At 45.0% G+C, this 15,627-nt stretch overlaps 1 protein-coding gene across 1 annotated transcript in view; it reads left to right on the forward strand.

Moving 5' to 3' along the window:
- The window catches only part of LOC114506266 (signal-regulatory protein beta-1-like), an 85,927-nt gene that overhangs the window by 12,021 nt on the left and 58,279 nt on the right, over window positions 1-15,627 (forward strand). The gene's annotated exons all lie outside the window — the stretch shown is intronic.

Here is a 15,627-nt window from a genome sequence, read left to right on the forward strand (position 1 = left end):
TCACACATGGAGGATAAATACCTGCTCTGTGTTTCCCTCCAGGAGGGGCAGGTGAGGAGCTGCGGGTGATTCAGCCTGACAAGTCAGTGTCAGTGGCAGCTGGAGAGATGGCCACTCTGAGCTGCACCGTGACCTCCATTTCCCCTGTGGGGCCTGTCATGTGGTTCAGGGGGACAGGGCCAGGCCGGGAGTTCATCTACAGTCAGAAAGGAGGCCACTCCCCCCGAGTAACAAGTGCTGCAGATGTAACAAGGAAAAACAACACGGACTTTTCCATCCACATCAGCAACATCACCCCAGCAGACACCGGCACCTACTACTGTGTGAAGTTCCGAAGAGGAAGCCCTGACACGGAGCTCAAGTCTGGAGCAGGCACTCGGCTCACCGTGAGTGGTGAGTACAGTGCAATCCTCTGTCTCTGGTGTGTGACAAAAAGTCCATAAGAATAAATTTTGTTTTTAGAGCAGAAACTAGTAATCAGGTGTCATTGTGGGCAATTATACTCAAGATCTGATTGCTGGTCTGATGTCACCCCTCCTGCAGGTCAGGGAAGTTGAGGCCTGGAGACGTCCTACTATCTTCTCAGGCCCCCTGTCTGTTAAATGGTGGGAAAAGTCTGGAGCCCTCATTTGCTTGACCCCCCTCTCTGTCCTTGCCTTTTCCAAGCCCATCCAGCCCCTTGTCCAGGGGTGAGGGAACTGAAGGTCTGAGGGACTTGCGCATCAAGAGGTCAGGCCTCACCAGTTCCTCCAGAGAGTGCTCCCCTCAGTGTGGCCAAGCCCCCCTCACTGACACTCACTGACACCTGCTGGGAGCCAGGCTCCGCCCTGGGTGCTGAGGGAGCTGCAGGGGACTGAGCAGGCAGAGCTCTTCTCCCACGAAGCTTCCTTCTCCTCCCTGCAGTTGGGAGAGACCCATGCAGGGCAGGGAGGGGGGGACATGTTTCTTTATTTCCTCCTCAGAAGCATCACAGGAGAAGACATCCCTAAGGGGCACAGACTCCCTGTTTGCTCTGCCAGCCCTGCTGGAAGGGGGTGCCAGAGGCTGGGCGCTCACTGTGGGTCTGTCTGATAAATCCTCTTTATTTCAGGAACCCGGTTACACTGTCACTTAAGGTCTGAGCAGGGTTTTCTCAGACTGTCCCTCACTTTGAGAGGATGTGCCCCCTGTGGGTGACATAGGTATCCTCCTTTTGAGACAGCAAAAATGCTTATTGACAGTTTTTTCCAGAGATCCAGGATACTGAATCCTGGAATGTCCCCACAAGGGACCTTTAGACCATCCATCCTGACCCCACCCCATGTATAGTTTGGAGCCTGAGGCCAAGAGGTGACAATGGCCTTGCCCATGGTCACATGGCCAGTGAGTGATGAGATCATTCCAGAGCCCAATCTGATTCCTAGAAAGTTCCTTCCTGCCCCGTTATAGGACCCTTTTTCCATGGAAGTCTTGGCATATGGTAGGTGCAAATAAAAGCTAATTACAACAAACCATTGAATAAGGAGCCAAAATATTCCTTGCATTGTTTTCACATGCCCCTCACATTCAGGTGCTAAAGCCCAAGATGACTGAAATCCACTCCCAACCCTCAGCCTCATCCCCCAAATCAAGCATCCACGTCAGCACCTAGAGCTGCCCCTTCTTCAACAGCTGCCTCACCCTCCAGCATATGGAGACAGCATCGTTCACTGACCATCTACTGATGGATATAAGTTGGCCCCAACCTCTGGCTATTACAACAGTAGTGCAGGGGATAACCTTGTCTGCGTGTCACTTGCCCAAGAGGGAGATGCCCCCTGGAAGTGGCATTGTTGGGTCAGAGGGTACGTGCATTTTACTTTGTGTGGATATTGCCAATTTTCCTTCTAGACATCGTAGCAGTGGTCTCCCCACAACCCCTGGACATAGTCAGGGAAGGTGGCTTTATCCTAAATTTTCAGATATTGCAAAAGTTCCCACTGGGGTGCCCCTTCCCTAGGCAACCACAGGTAGTAAGTGACTCCATCTGTCTCCTGATAGAGTGCTCCTTCCTCTTCCCTAAGCTCCTGCCCAGATGACACCCTGGGTCAGAAAGCAAGTACGTGGGAGGAAGACCAGGACTGTATTTTGATCATGGCATTTACCTTAGAAACAGTGCTGTGAGGAAGGGGTCTCTGTTGCCCTTTGCCAGATGAGGACACTGATACTTACAGAGAGACCTGAACTCAGCAGGAATAGGAACTAAGAATGGAACCCCAAGCAGCAGAAATCACAGCCTCTGCTCTCTGCTCCATCCCACTGTTCTTGTCAATGTAAAGAGAAAGCTCCAACCCTCTTCTTTAAAATCATATATGTTATGTTCTTCAGCAAAAAATAAAAATTTAAGAAGGTCCTGTGGGGGAGGCATCTCTAGCTTTACAACCTAAATGAGACAGATACTCAAATGTCCCATCATGTCCTGAAGCTACTCCTAATTGACATGATTCAGCATATAAAAACATTCATCTGTATAGCCCCAAATGCTCTTTTTTCTTCACCGAGCACCTGCAGGAGCAGCCTGGGGACAGTGACCTGGGTAGAGCAAAGAAGGGTTACTAGACCCCCAACAACACTGTGCAACCCTTTTCCTGTCTCCACAGACTGAAGGTGAGGTGGGGGGTATTTCCTAGAGAGTACTGGGGACCCAGGTGAGCAAGAGTTCATATTCTAGACCCAGTTGTCAGGAGACCATTCTTCCATTTATTGCTACAGGGTCTCCAGACCTGGGCACTTGGAGGCCACTCCTCCCTGGAGCATGTGGCAGTAAGTGACAGTCTCCTGAAGGTGGGCACTTTCTCTGCTGATGGTCATGAATACTTGGGGGCCATAGGAAACAGCTCTGGTACATAGTAGTGGGGGAGGTGACAGACTATTGTTTCTCTCAGCCTCAGTTTTCTCATCTGTAAAATGGTGACAATCATGGATGCTTTTTAGAAGACTGGAAAGGATTTGAGTTGCTCTGTCTGAGTCACCCAGCACTGACTAGTACCCCCAAATCAGGTGTCATGTTCATGTTGTAACCCAGGTAATTTTGCTGAGCCTCAGGTCCTTGTTTGCCAGAAAATTTCTATACTATTTTAATGTAATGTTAATCAAATCACTGGTTAATAGAATATTTATGATATGATCAAATCAACCTTTACAGGGTGTTATGAAATGAGCCTGGTGAGAGAACAGACCCTCACTGAGCCATGGTCTTGTCATCCCACAGCTGGGTGCTCTTGGAAAATCTCGGTTGCACTCAAGTCCTCAGTTGCCCCACTTGATGAATTTAGATAATCATGGTGCCTTTTCAGAATTCTGTAAGGATTGGAGGTCAGCTATAAACAGCACAACTTCCAGTCAAGATGGCATCATAGGTCAACGCCTTGCCTCCTCACACAACCAAATCAAAATTACAACTAAAATCAGGAACAACTACCACTGAGAACCATCAGAAATCAGGTTAAATGGAAGTCTGACAACTATGGAATTAAAGAAACCATATTCAGCCAGAGTGCTGGGAGGAACAGAGAAGCAGAATGGGCTGGTCCCACATCCAGGTGTGGGGGATAAAAATTTGGGAGGGATATCTCAGGAGTGAGGAGTCCAAAACCACAAACAGTCCCCCAGCTGAGGGTTCCAGTACCAAGAACATAAGTCCCCCAAACTTCTGGCTGCAAAAACCAGGGGGGATTAAGTTGATAGAAGAAACTTCTGGAGCCCTAAGCAGTTACTCCTAGGAGAACCCACACATGGACGTACTCCAACTCCCTCCCTCTGAGCTCCAGCACTAGAGTAGCTACTTGAAAGGCACCAGTGACACACAGAGTGAAACTCAAGTGTCTGGAATCAAGGCAAGAGCTGGGGGACAGCTTTCTCCCACACAGAAAGGTAGGCAGAAGCCATTACCCTTTTCTGAACCCTCCCCCACAAAGCCACAGAACCAGCAGGTGGGTGCCATATCTGGGACTCCATTACCCTGGCTAACTAACACTGTTTGCCCCACCCTGGAGATCCCCAGAGACTCCATCCCACCCAACATAAGGGCCCACCCAAGCTGCTTTTCTATATGAATGGCTGGTCTTGGTTTATGCTTCAAAACTTTCTAAATCCTCTCAAACAAGCAACAGCTGACCTCAGTGAGCACCCCTAGCGCCTGTACCTCTTGCTAAGTGGTCCCAGACCTGGCACTAGCAGCAGCCAGCCTAGAATCACAGGTTGGTTTCACCTGGAAATCTCTAAGCCCAACACAAGTAGCAGCCACTTCAGATTGTTTTATAGCTCTGGCAGGGTGGTCCCAGGCAAAACACAGGTGGGAGGAGGACTTTGGCCTGCACCACACAGGAAACCCCAGGGCCAGTACACCCAGGGCCAGTGCACCCACTGGACAGCCACATTGCCAAAATGGAGCACCATCACCCTGCCCCCGCACAGCTGATCCTCCATGGAATGTGGAGGTTGGTGGTCACTCATCACAGCCAGTCCTTGCAGCTGTCTGGCCTGGGTAAATCACTTCCATTGGTGTGCCATCAGCAATCAAGGCTCAACTACAAGAGGAGGATGTACTCAGCCCACACAAAGGGTACACCTTGAGTATTCAGTTTGGGGGATGGGGAGGCTGTGCCACTGGACCCTACAGGACACCTAATACATTAGGCCATGCTACCAAAACAGGGAGTCATAGCGGCTCTACCTAATACATAAAAACAAACACAAGGAAGCTGCCAGAATGAGGAGACAAAGAAACATGGCCCAAATAAAAAAAACAGATCAACTCTCCAGAAAAAAAAAATAACAAACAAACAAAATGGAGATAAACCGTCAAGTGCAAAGTTCAAAACACTGGTTATAAAGATGCTCAAGTAACACAGCAAGGACCTTAGCAGCATAAAAAAAGATCCAGTCAGAAATGAAGGATACTCTAATTGAAATAAAGAACAATTCACAGGTAAACAACAGTAGGGTAGATGAAGCCTCAAATCAAACCAATGATTTGGAGCATAAGGAAGCAAACAACAACCAATCAGAACAAGAAGAAAAAAAAGAATCCAAAATAACAACAATAGTGTAAGCAGCCTCTGGGGAAACTGCAAGCATTCCAACATTCATATAAGAGGGGTGCCAGAAGGAAAAGAGAAAGAGCAAGGAATTGGAATTCTATTTGAAAAAATAATGAAAGAAAAGTCCCCAGTTTGGTGAAGGAAATAGATATGCAAATCCAGGAAGCACAGAGATTCCCAAACAAGTGGGAGGCAAAGAGGCCACTCCAAGACACATCATAATTAAAACACTAAAGTTTAAAGATAAAGAGAGATTCTTAAAAGCAGCAAGAGAAAAGCAGTTAGTTACCTACAGCGGAGTTCCCCTAAGACTTCCAGCTGATTTCACAAAAGAATCTTTGCAGGCTAGAAGGTATCAACAAGAAATATTCGTAGTCATGAAAAGCAAAAGCAGGCACCTACATTGTTCTACTACCAAGATTGTTCTACTCAGCAAAACTATCATTTAGAATTGAAGGGCAGATAAAGACTTCGCAGAGAAGATAAAACTAAAGGAGTTCATCATCACCAAACCATTATTACATGAAATGTTAAATGGACTTATTTAAGTAAAAGAAGATCAAAACTATGAACAATAAAATGGCAACAAACACACATCTACCAATAATTGAATCTAAAGAACAAACTATAAAAGCAAGAGCAGAGACAGAATCATGGATATGGAAAGCATTTTGTAGGTTGTCAGATGGGAGGAGGGTGTGGGGGAATGGGTGAAGAGTTGAGGGGATTAAGAAGTACAAATAGGTAGGTACAGAATATCCATGGGGATGTGAAGTACAGTATAGGAAATGGAGAAGCCAAAGAATCAATGCATGACCCATGGACATGAACAATGGTGGGGGGATTGCCTGAGGAGTGGGGGCTGCTGGATAGATGGGGGCAAATGGGGGATAATAAGACAACTGTAATAGCATAATCAATAAATTATAATTTTAAAAAACAGTACAAATAATGAGTCTGATCAGCAATTTTATTCCTGTGCCCAGATTGGTGAGAAATCACTTGGTAAGAGATACAGGTGGGCTTTGAACTCAGGCCTAGAGCTGCTCATTGGCCAGCCTCTCACTCAGATTTCATCTCCAAGGACCTGAGTGTCCAGCTCTGTAGGATCAGGATGATGACACAACATCCCAGCATTGTTAGAGGATAAAAAATAATACATAAAAAGGTGTTTAACAGAGTCACATGCTTGTCATTGATGATGATGGTCACTGTCCTGCTCATTGTTCATTGTGCTCCTTTTACAGCCCAACCGTCTCCCCCCGTGGTGTCAGCCCCTGTGGGAAGGGCCACACCTGGGCAGACAGTGAGCTTCACCTGTGAGTCCCATGGCTTCTCCCCTAGGAGCATCATCCTGAGATGGTTCAAAGACGGGAATGAGCTCCCAGCCTCCCAGACCACTGTGGACCCAGAGGGAGACAGCCCTCCCTACAGCATCTCCAGCACAGCCAGGGTGCGGCTGGCCCAGGGGGATGTCCACTCCCAGGTCATCTGCCAGGTGGACCATGTCACCCTGAAGGGGGGCCCTCCTCTTCATGAGACTGCCAACCTGTCTGAGGTCATCCAAGGTAGATGTCCCTCACACCCAGCCCATACGTGGCTCCTACCCTCCAAGCCTGCTCCTTCCCCTGCCATTTACTCCAACTTAATTTCCCTGGAATCTAATTCCTAATAGTCCTTCCCATCACCAACACCTGGATGTGCCTGTCACTCACCACTGTTTAATGGCAGTTACCTGGTGAACACCTCCCACTGTACTTGGTAGTCTCATCTGCTTTAGCAATAGATGAAAAAAACAGATGATGAAAGAGTATATTTTTTGCATTTGTGTTTTGTTTTGTTCCTTAACAGGGAAAGAATCTACCACATTTCACACACATTCTGAAGACCTTTACAACTCCAATACCCGAGTACCTACTATAAACCAAGCTACCTTGTGCTTGGTGCACTCATTTATTTTGCTACAGTGATTATGTTCCAACTGCATGCAAGGCTGTGCTTGTAGACTTCAGTCATATTACCCTAATAGGACTATTAGTTCTTGAGCACCTACTGTGTGCAGGGTATTGAGCTTAGTGATTTCATTCATATGCAAAGAGAACCCTGAGTTCTGAGCACCTGCTGCATATCTACCACCCTACCACTGTCCTGAATTACACCCTTGATGTGTTGGGGAAGCCAAGTTATGGGGATCCTCTGTGGTCTGTGTCCCATGAGGTCAGAGCTTCTGCCCTGTGCTGTTTCAGTTCCACCCATCTTGGAGGTTTCCCAACATGCCATGTCAGAGAACCAGATGGATGTGGTCACCTGCCAGGTGAAGAACTTTTACCCCCAGAACTTACAGCTGAGCTGGTTGGAGAATGGAAAAATGTCCCGAACAGAAGTGCCCTCAGCCCACATAGAAAATAAGGATGGGACCTTCAGCTGGAGGAGCTGGCTCCTGGCAAATTCATCTGCCCTCAGGGAGGCCATGGTGCTCACCTGTCTAGTGCAGCACGATGGGCAGCCGGCCGTCAGCAGGAACCTCACCCTGGAGGCCTCCGCTCATTGGAAGGGCCAGAGCACAGACGGACACTCTGGTGAGAACTCTACCCAAACTGATCCAGGTATTTAATTTTTTTGTAATGTTAAGAATAGGAATGTGTGCTTATTATGGAATATTCTGAAAGTCTATCAGTACAAAAAATTTTTGAGTGAGCTCCCCTCCCACAAACACCACACTCCAAGTTACCACTCGTAAGAGTTTGATACATGTATTTATAGGTTTTTATGACATGAATATACATTAAAGAAAGAGGGAGGGATGGAGGTCGTGTGTTCACAGTGTCCTGCCCCTCCCTTCCTTCTCTAATGGTCATTGTATCCACTGTCCACATCAGCCCCTTCCTCCTCCTTGCTGTTTCCAACCTCCTCCTGGTCTCCATTCCAACCTAGACTTTTCCATCCCCATCAGTAAGGTCACCCAGCAAATGCCTGAACCTACTGTTCTGTGAAATTCCAGAAGGGGAGCCCCGATGATGTGGAGTTTGAATTGGGACAAGTCATGAACATGACCATGAGTGGTCCCAGCACAGGCCTCCTTTTCCCCAGTGTTGTGACAGTGAACCAGCAATCATCACAAATGTCTGCCTGATGGGATGTTAATACTGTTCCCTTAGTAACTTTCTGATGATGCACGGTGTGAGGTGACATCCCCAGTGTTGTGTCTGGTATTGGAAATGTGTCATTTCTCTATTTTTATTAGTCAGTCTTGATAAATGTATCAATTTTATGGCTCTTTTCAAAGAATCTGCTTTTTGTTTCAGTGAGTTTTCTCTACTGTTTCCCTGTTTTTTTATTTCATTGATAAAAAAACCCTTTACTTCACAAATTCCTTCCTTCCGCCCTTTGGGTTGACTTTGTTCCCCCATTTCTTATTTCTTGTTTCTTGCAATGGAAATATAGATCACTGATTTTAGCATTTTTCTCTTTCCTAAGCCACACCTGAGTTGTCTTCTGTGCCTGAAGATCTAAGGGAGTGCAATCTCTGAAGTCTGTCACTATGTGCTTCCTCCCGTCCTCCAGTCTGAGCCTGTCTGCCTCCCTCTTCCATCGCTCAGAGTCCTCATCTGCGTGTACCTTGTATGTGGTGTCACCTCTAGGGGTCGGAGCTGCACTGAGCAAGGAGAGCAGGAGAGCTGTGTCTGCACCATCTGGTCTGGAGCCCCCTCAGGTGTTTTGAGTCTCAGTGTCTTAGGGCTGCTCAGACCAGCCCGTCACCTCCCTGTGCTCTCAGTGTGTGTGACCCAGCACATCTGCAGAGTCCTGAGACTGGGGATGGTGTTTGGGTCGTCTGGGTAACTAGTGGAGCCACGTGGAAGGGCCTCCCTCTGCACTGCAGAGGGTCAAGTGTGACCCTCTGCACTGCGGGGCCACACCCTGCATGGAGTCTGAGGTCTCTGGTCACTGCAGTCCAGACACAGTGGGCTCAGTGTGAGGATGCACATCATTTTGGTCATGTGTATAATGCTGGAGTGTTTTACAATATTTCTTGATTGATGAACCTCTCTCTGTCAGTGTAGATTATGTTGATGGAGTTTATTGGTTAAGTTTGATAGTGGGAGAAAGATTCTGAATCTTCAAATCTTTTGGTCCTCTTTTACTTTCATGACCCTCAATTTCCCTCCCCCCTTTTTCCTTTTTCTCTTCACCACTCAGTTGTGAAACACACTTCTTCCTTCTTTTTTGACTTCCCATACCCCAAAGTTATGTACTTTGTTTTTTAAATAAGGTTTATTTTTGGATTACACCTCACATACAACATTATATTAGTTTCAGGTGTACAACCCAGTGACTACACATTTATATAACATACAAAGTGATCACCTGGATAAATCTAGCACCCATCTGACATGATACCTAATTATTACAATATTATATATAATTTATGCCCCTGTGACTATTCTGTAACTATCAATTTGTACTTCTTAATCCCCTCATCTTTATCACTCATCTCCCCAAAACACCTCTAATCAAAATGCTTCCTGTATCTGTTGGTCTGTTCCTGGTTTGTTTACTAGATTCCACATAGAAGTGAAATCATATGTTATTTGTCTTTCTCTGTCTGGTATATTTCATTCAGCACAATACCCTCTCCATCTATCCATGTGGTTACAAGTGGCAAGATATCATTTGTTTTTATGGTTGAGTCGTATTTCATTTATATATGCACCACTTCTTCTTTATCCATTTACTTGTTGGTGAACACTTAGGTTGCTTCCATATCTTTGCTATTGTCAATAATGCTGCAGTGAACATATGGATGCATATGTCTTTCCAATTTAGTGCTGTGTGTTCTCCAAATAAATACTCAGAAGTGGAATTACCAGGTCCTTTGTTGTCTCTTGTTGTAGCCTTTGTTTTAAAGCAGGGGTGTCAAACTCATTTTCACCAGGGGCCACATCAGCATCGAGGTTGCCTTCAAAGAGCACAGTGTAATTTTAGGACTGTATAAATGTAACTACTCCTTAACTAGGGGCAAGGAGCTCAGTACTGCTGCTGGGTAGAAACAAGGTAGAGGGCCGGATTTGGCTCATGGGCCTTGGGTTTGCCACCTGTGTTTTAAAGTCTATTTTGTCTGGTGTAAGTATTGCTGTCCCCGCTTGTTTTGTTTTCTTTTGTTTCCATTTTCATGAAATATCTTTTTCTTTCCCTTTACTTTCAGTCTGTGTGTGTCTTTTAATCTGAGGTGAGTCTCTGGTAGACAGCATGTAAGGGTCTTGTTTTTTTATCCATTCAGCCATAGCATGTCTTTTGATTGGAGCAGGTAATCCATTTGCACTTAAAGTAATTGTTATAGATATATATTTATTGCCATTTTATTTTTCATATTTTTTTATTTTTTTCCTTCTGCTTATTAAAGAATACCCTTTATTCCTTATTGTACTAGTTTGGTGGTGATACACTTCTTTAGCTTTTTCTTGTCTGGGAAGCTCTTTATCTGTCTATGATAGTTTTGCTGGGTGGAGTAATCATGTCATAGGTCCTTGCTTTTCATCACTTTGGTTTTGTTTTATTTTGTTTTGGGGTTTTTTTTTTCATCACATTGAATATTTTATGCCATTTTTTTCTGGCCTGCAAAGTTTCTGTTGAAAATCAGCTGAGAGAGTCTTATGAGAGCTCCCTTCTAAATAACTTACTGCTTTTCTTTTACTGCTTTTAAGAGTCTTATTGTATTTAACTTCCAGCATTTTAATTTGATGTATCTTGGAGTGGACCTCTTTGGGTTCATCTGGTTTGGGTCTCTCTGTGCTTCCTGGACTTGCATGTCTATTTCCTTCACCAGGTTAAGGAAGTCTTTTCTCATCTTTTTTTTCAAATAAGTTTTCTATTTCTTGCTTTCTCCCTTTTCCTTCTGGAACTGCTATGATGCAAATGTTGGTATACCAGAAGTAGTTTTAGAGGCCTTTAAACTGTCTTCGCTTTTTTTTTTTTTGAGTCTTTTTTTTTTGCTATTCTTTTGCTATTGTTTGAGAAAACAAACTCAATAGGTGTTTTCTGCTTTCTTATTTTTAAAATCATTGATTTGAGCTTCAGCTTTATCAATTGTACTTTTGATTTCTTATAATGTATTCTTCATTTCAGTTAATTGTATCTTCATTTCTGACTTTTTAAATGTTTTCTATCTTCACTTTTTAAAAAAAAAATCCTCACCCAAGAATATATTTATTGATTCTTTGAGAGGAGGGAGGGAGAAAGAGGTAAAGAAACATCAATATGAAAGGCAAACATCAATCAGTTGCCTTTCATATGTGCCCCAACTGGAAATTGAACCCACAATGTTAGGTATGTACCATGGCTGAGAATCAAACCTGAAAACTTTTGTTTCATGGGATGACGCTCCAAGTAACTTAGCCACCCAGCCAGGAACTCTACTCTTATTTTCATGTTTCCTATCCCTATATTGAAGTGCTCACTAAGTGCACCTACTCTCCCCCTAAGTTCACTGAGCATTTTTATAACCAGTGTTTGAACTCTACATCTAGTAGATTGCTTGTCTCCATTTTTTGTGGTTCTTTTTCTGGAGTTTTGTTCTGTTCTCTTATTTGGTACATATTTCTTTTTCTCCTCATTCTGGCTTCCTCCCTGTGTTTGTTTCTAGGGATTAGGTAGAGCTGCTATATCTCCTGGTCTTTGTAGAGTGGCCTTATGTAGTAAGTGTCCTGCAGTGCCCAGTGCTGTAGCCTTCCCAGTCACCCTACCCTCTGCTCTAGGTGCACCCCCAGTGTGGGATGTGTACATCCTCCTGTTGTGGTTGAGCTTTGATTGGTGTTGGTACATCAATGGCAGGAACCTGTCCCCAGACCAATCAGCTATAAGGACTGTCTGTGACTACAGCAAAGGAGCTGCTGTGCAGGGGCTGACCCCACAGAGTGGGATTCACTTCATTGGGGCTCTGGTGCCCAATGAGCCCACCTCCCAATACTGGAGATGGTTGGGTTGTATTCCATTGTTTCTAAAGCTGTTCGCTGGATTCCTGGCTCTGGGGTCTTTCTGGAGGTGCAGAAAAGATCAGCCACTGTCTGGGCCCATCTTGTAGCTACCTGGCATGAGCTACAAAATAATCTGCAGATGTTTGCTACTTGTGCTGGGCTTGGAGGTGCCTGGGAGAGGCCCAGCTGCATACTGAAGCTGGCTGCCACTAATGCTGGGTCTGGAGCCATGTAGCAAGGTTTGGGGCACACTGAGGCCAGATTCAGCTTATTAGGGGTTTGTGGACCTTTGAGAGATTTTAGACAAGTCTGAAGAATAAGCCAAGATAGGCCATTTCTAAGGAAAACCCTCGAAATGGCCTGGGTAGGCCCACAACTTGTGTGGGATGGGGTCTCAGGGACTCACCAGGGAGGAGCTAACAATGTTAGCCAGGTTGATGGAGACTCAGATATAGTGGTCACGTGTGCCAGCAGGGGAGGGCTCAGCAGAGGTCAATGGCATCTGCCAGCATTTCTGTGTGGGAAAAAGCTGCCTCTCTAGCCTTGCTGCAAAGCCAGACATTTCAGTTCTTCCCAATCCCTGGCACCTTTCAAGCTGCCCCAGTGCTAGAGCTCTGAGATAGTGAGTCTGGTTAAGTCTGGGTGTGGGCCCTTTAAGAGGGATGCCTGGTTTCTATTTTGTTTGTTAGATTATTTTGTTCACTAGATTTTATATGTATTTGTGAAATCATATGGTATTTCTCTTTCTCAGACTATCACCCCAATAAATTCACTAAAAATAATATTTAAAGAATTATTTTTTAAAATAAAAAGAGGAATGCCTGGGACTCCAGCCACTCTCTGTCTCTCTCAGCCACAATCCCTGCTGGTTTTCACAGCAAGGAGCCATGGGGACTCTCTTCCAGCACTGCATTTCTGGGGCAGCTGGCCTGGTGCGGGTCAGGGACTCATTGCTCCTCAGGGAGAACCTCCACAATTCGTATCCCTCCAAAATGTTTTAACCACCACACATGGGTATGTGACCAGCCCATTCCACATCTCTGTTGCTCTTACAAGAATAGATGTGGCTTCTTCTGTACATAGAACTTCTGTTCAGCTAAAAGCCAGGTGGTTGTAAATGATGAATATTCTGCAGTTTAGTTGTAATTTTGATGTGTTCATAAGAAGATGTGTGTACTGCATTTACTTATTCCACCATCTTCATCAAGGACACAAGTTATGAACTTTAAATTGTGTCTGGCCCTTTAATTACATCTGTCCTCTAAATGTTCCTGAATCTCTGAATGAGATGTCTATTGACACTGTAACTACATGGTTAGTGGCTTAACACAAGACTAATTTATTATCTTGCAGTCCTAGAGGTCAGAAGTCTGCAAGGGGTGGGCAGGGCTGAGTCCTTCTGGAGGCTCTAGAGGAGAGTCTCCCCAAGTATGACACCTTTGGATACGTATATAAGTAAAACCATGCAGTATTTATTATTTGGTGGCTGGCCTATTTTACTTAGCACAATGTCCTTAAGTGTATATCATGTTGTAATCTGTGACCAGATTCCAAATTGGAAAAGAAAGAAAAAAGTAGGATGTCTTTGATCCCATTCAGATTCCCATTCATTCTTCCTTCCATCCATCCTTCCTTCCATCCATCCATCCATCCCAGCATGCATTCACTCATGCATTCACACTCTCATTCAATCGTGCATTTACTTAGGCACGCGGCTGTTAACCAATGCCTACCTCCTCCTCCGTACCAGGCCCTGGCACATGACCCCATCCTTAAAGAGCTCCCAGTCTCCCACAGTGGGCTTTCTACAGTAATTGTCAGCTTTCTCTGTGCTGTGTCAGTCCCCCCTGCAGTGACAGTGTCCCAGTCTTCATTCTCCTCAGACTTGGTGGCTGTTACCTGCCTGGTGAAGAGATTCTACCCACAGAGTCTACATCTCACCTGGCTGGAGAACTATCATATGTTCAAGGGAGTTGAGTAACCTGTGTCTATGGAGAAAAGTAATGGTACCTATCACCTGGAAAGCTTGCAGTGGATGAATGTGTCATTCCAAGGGTCTGAGCAGTACTCACCTGTATGGTGCAGCATGAGGTACATCCTCCAATCCAGCCAACTTCATACTGTCCACAGCAGCCACACCACATAGAGCCTATTGGGAGTGCATAGAAGCTCACTCATCTCCACTCCTGTGAGCAGCTGAGTCACTTCTGTCACCTGAGTGCTGTGAGATATTTAAACTCACAGAGCTCCATTTGATGTCTTCTTCTGCCCATTGGTGTTCAGGTCCAGAGACATCTGCCATTATTTTTGTGGTGTTCCTCCTGGGCCTCAAGGTGGTGCTGGTGATGAGCTTCACAGTCACCTACATCCGCAGGTGGTGGAACCTGTAACAGGTAAGTTGGAGGCAGGCCTTAGTCCTTAAGGAGGAAGGTCAGGGCAAACCTCATGGGCTGTCAGGAGAAGTCCAGGGTGTGGCTGCATAGTCACACGGTCGCCACAAGATTGCTTCAGCCTCAAGAGAAGGTTGTGAGAGCTTTTATTTTCTCTAGATATCTTTGGAATCTCAGAGGCTTCCAACTCTTCCACCTTGTATCATATCTTGGATTTTGAAGGTTTTCATATTAAGTGCCCTGGGACCCTGGCAATGGTGGTCTAAAGTGTGGAGGTGGGATAAAGGCCAAAGCTCTGAGACCCAAACTAAAAACAGTCCTTCATAAACTGCTATATATTTCAGTGTTCATATGATATATGTTTCATATGAACAAAAAAGTAGAACTAAAATCAACCAATACAACCTGAGAGACTTGGGGGTGTTGACCAGTGGTGAAGACAAATGTAAGTATGAAAGGGGGAGCAGAACTCAGAGGAGGGGTTCAGGTAAACTGAATAGGGGATTGATTTGTGATTTGTGCTACCAACCCAGGCCAAAGTGCTTGCCACTTAGTATGTGCTCAATAAATATTTGTGAAAATAATACAAGGGTGAATGAATGAATGAATTTCCCTTCATCTTTCCATGCCCTATCATACTTTGTCCTCTGCCTTCTCCAAGGGGCTCCATTGGAGAGAAGAAGATGCAAGGACCTGCAGGTAACCCAAGACCCAGGCCTTCATTCTACCAGCCCCACCTGAGCCACAAACATGCTCATCCACACACCCTTCTGATGGTCCTGCTCTCTGATAATGAACATAAGTCAAGGATGGACTTTGGTCATGGGGACTCTGAGATGTCTGAACCTAGATGCACTGAGCTTCAAACTGGCCCTGCCTCCTCCCAAAAGAGGCCCACTCAGAGCAAGGCAACAGGTTTCCATTCTTTTTTATTGTAAACAACCTTTAATATTCAGAGAAGATTTTACTTTATCCAGAGATTTTACAAGTATGTTATCATTGCAGCACATAGACACTTGAAATCACTCAGCAGATTAAACATTCTGGTATTCTGAACTATGTAAGGAATAATGTAAAAATACCCATGGACTCACCACCCTATCTTTGCAAAATGGTTACATTTAGCCTTATGATTTGTATTCATTTTGAAAAACCTGTTCTTAATTTTATGTTATTAATCTCAAGTATGATTTTATGTTTTTACAA

Source organism: Phyllostomus discolor, chromosome 9, assembly GCF_004126475.2.
Source record: "Phyllostomus discolor isolate MPI-MPIP mPhyDis1 chromosome 9, mPhyDis1.pri.v3, whole genome shotgun sequence".
NCBI lineage: Eukaryota > Metazoa > Chordata > Mammalia > Chiroptera > Phyllostomidae > Phyllostomus > Phyllostomus discolor.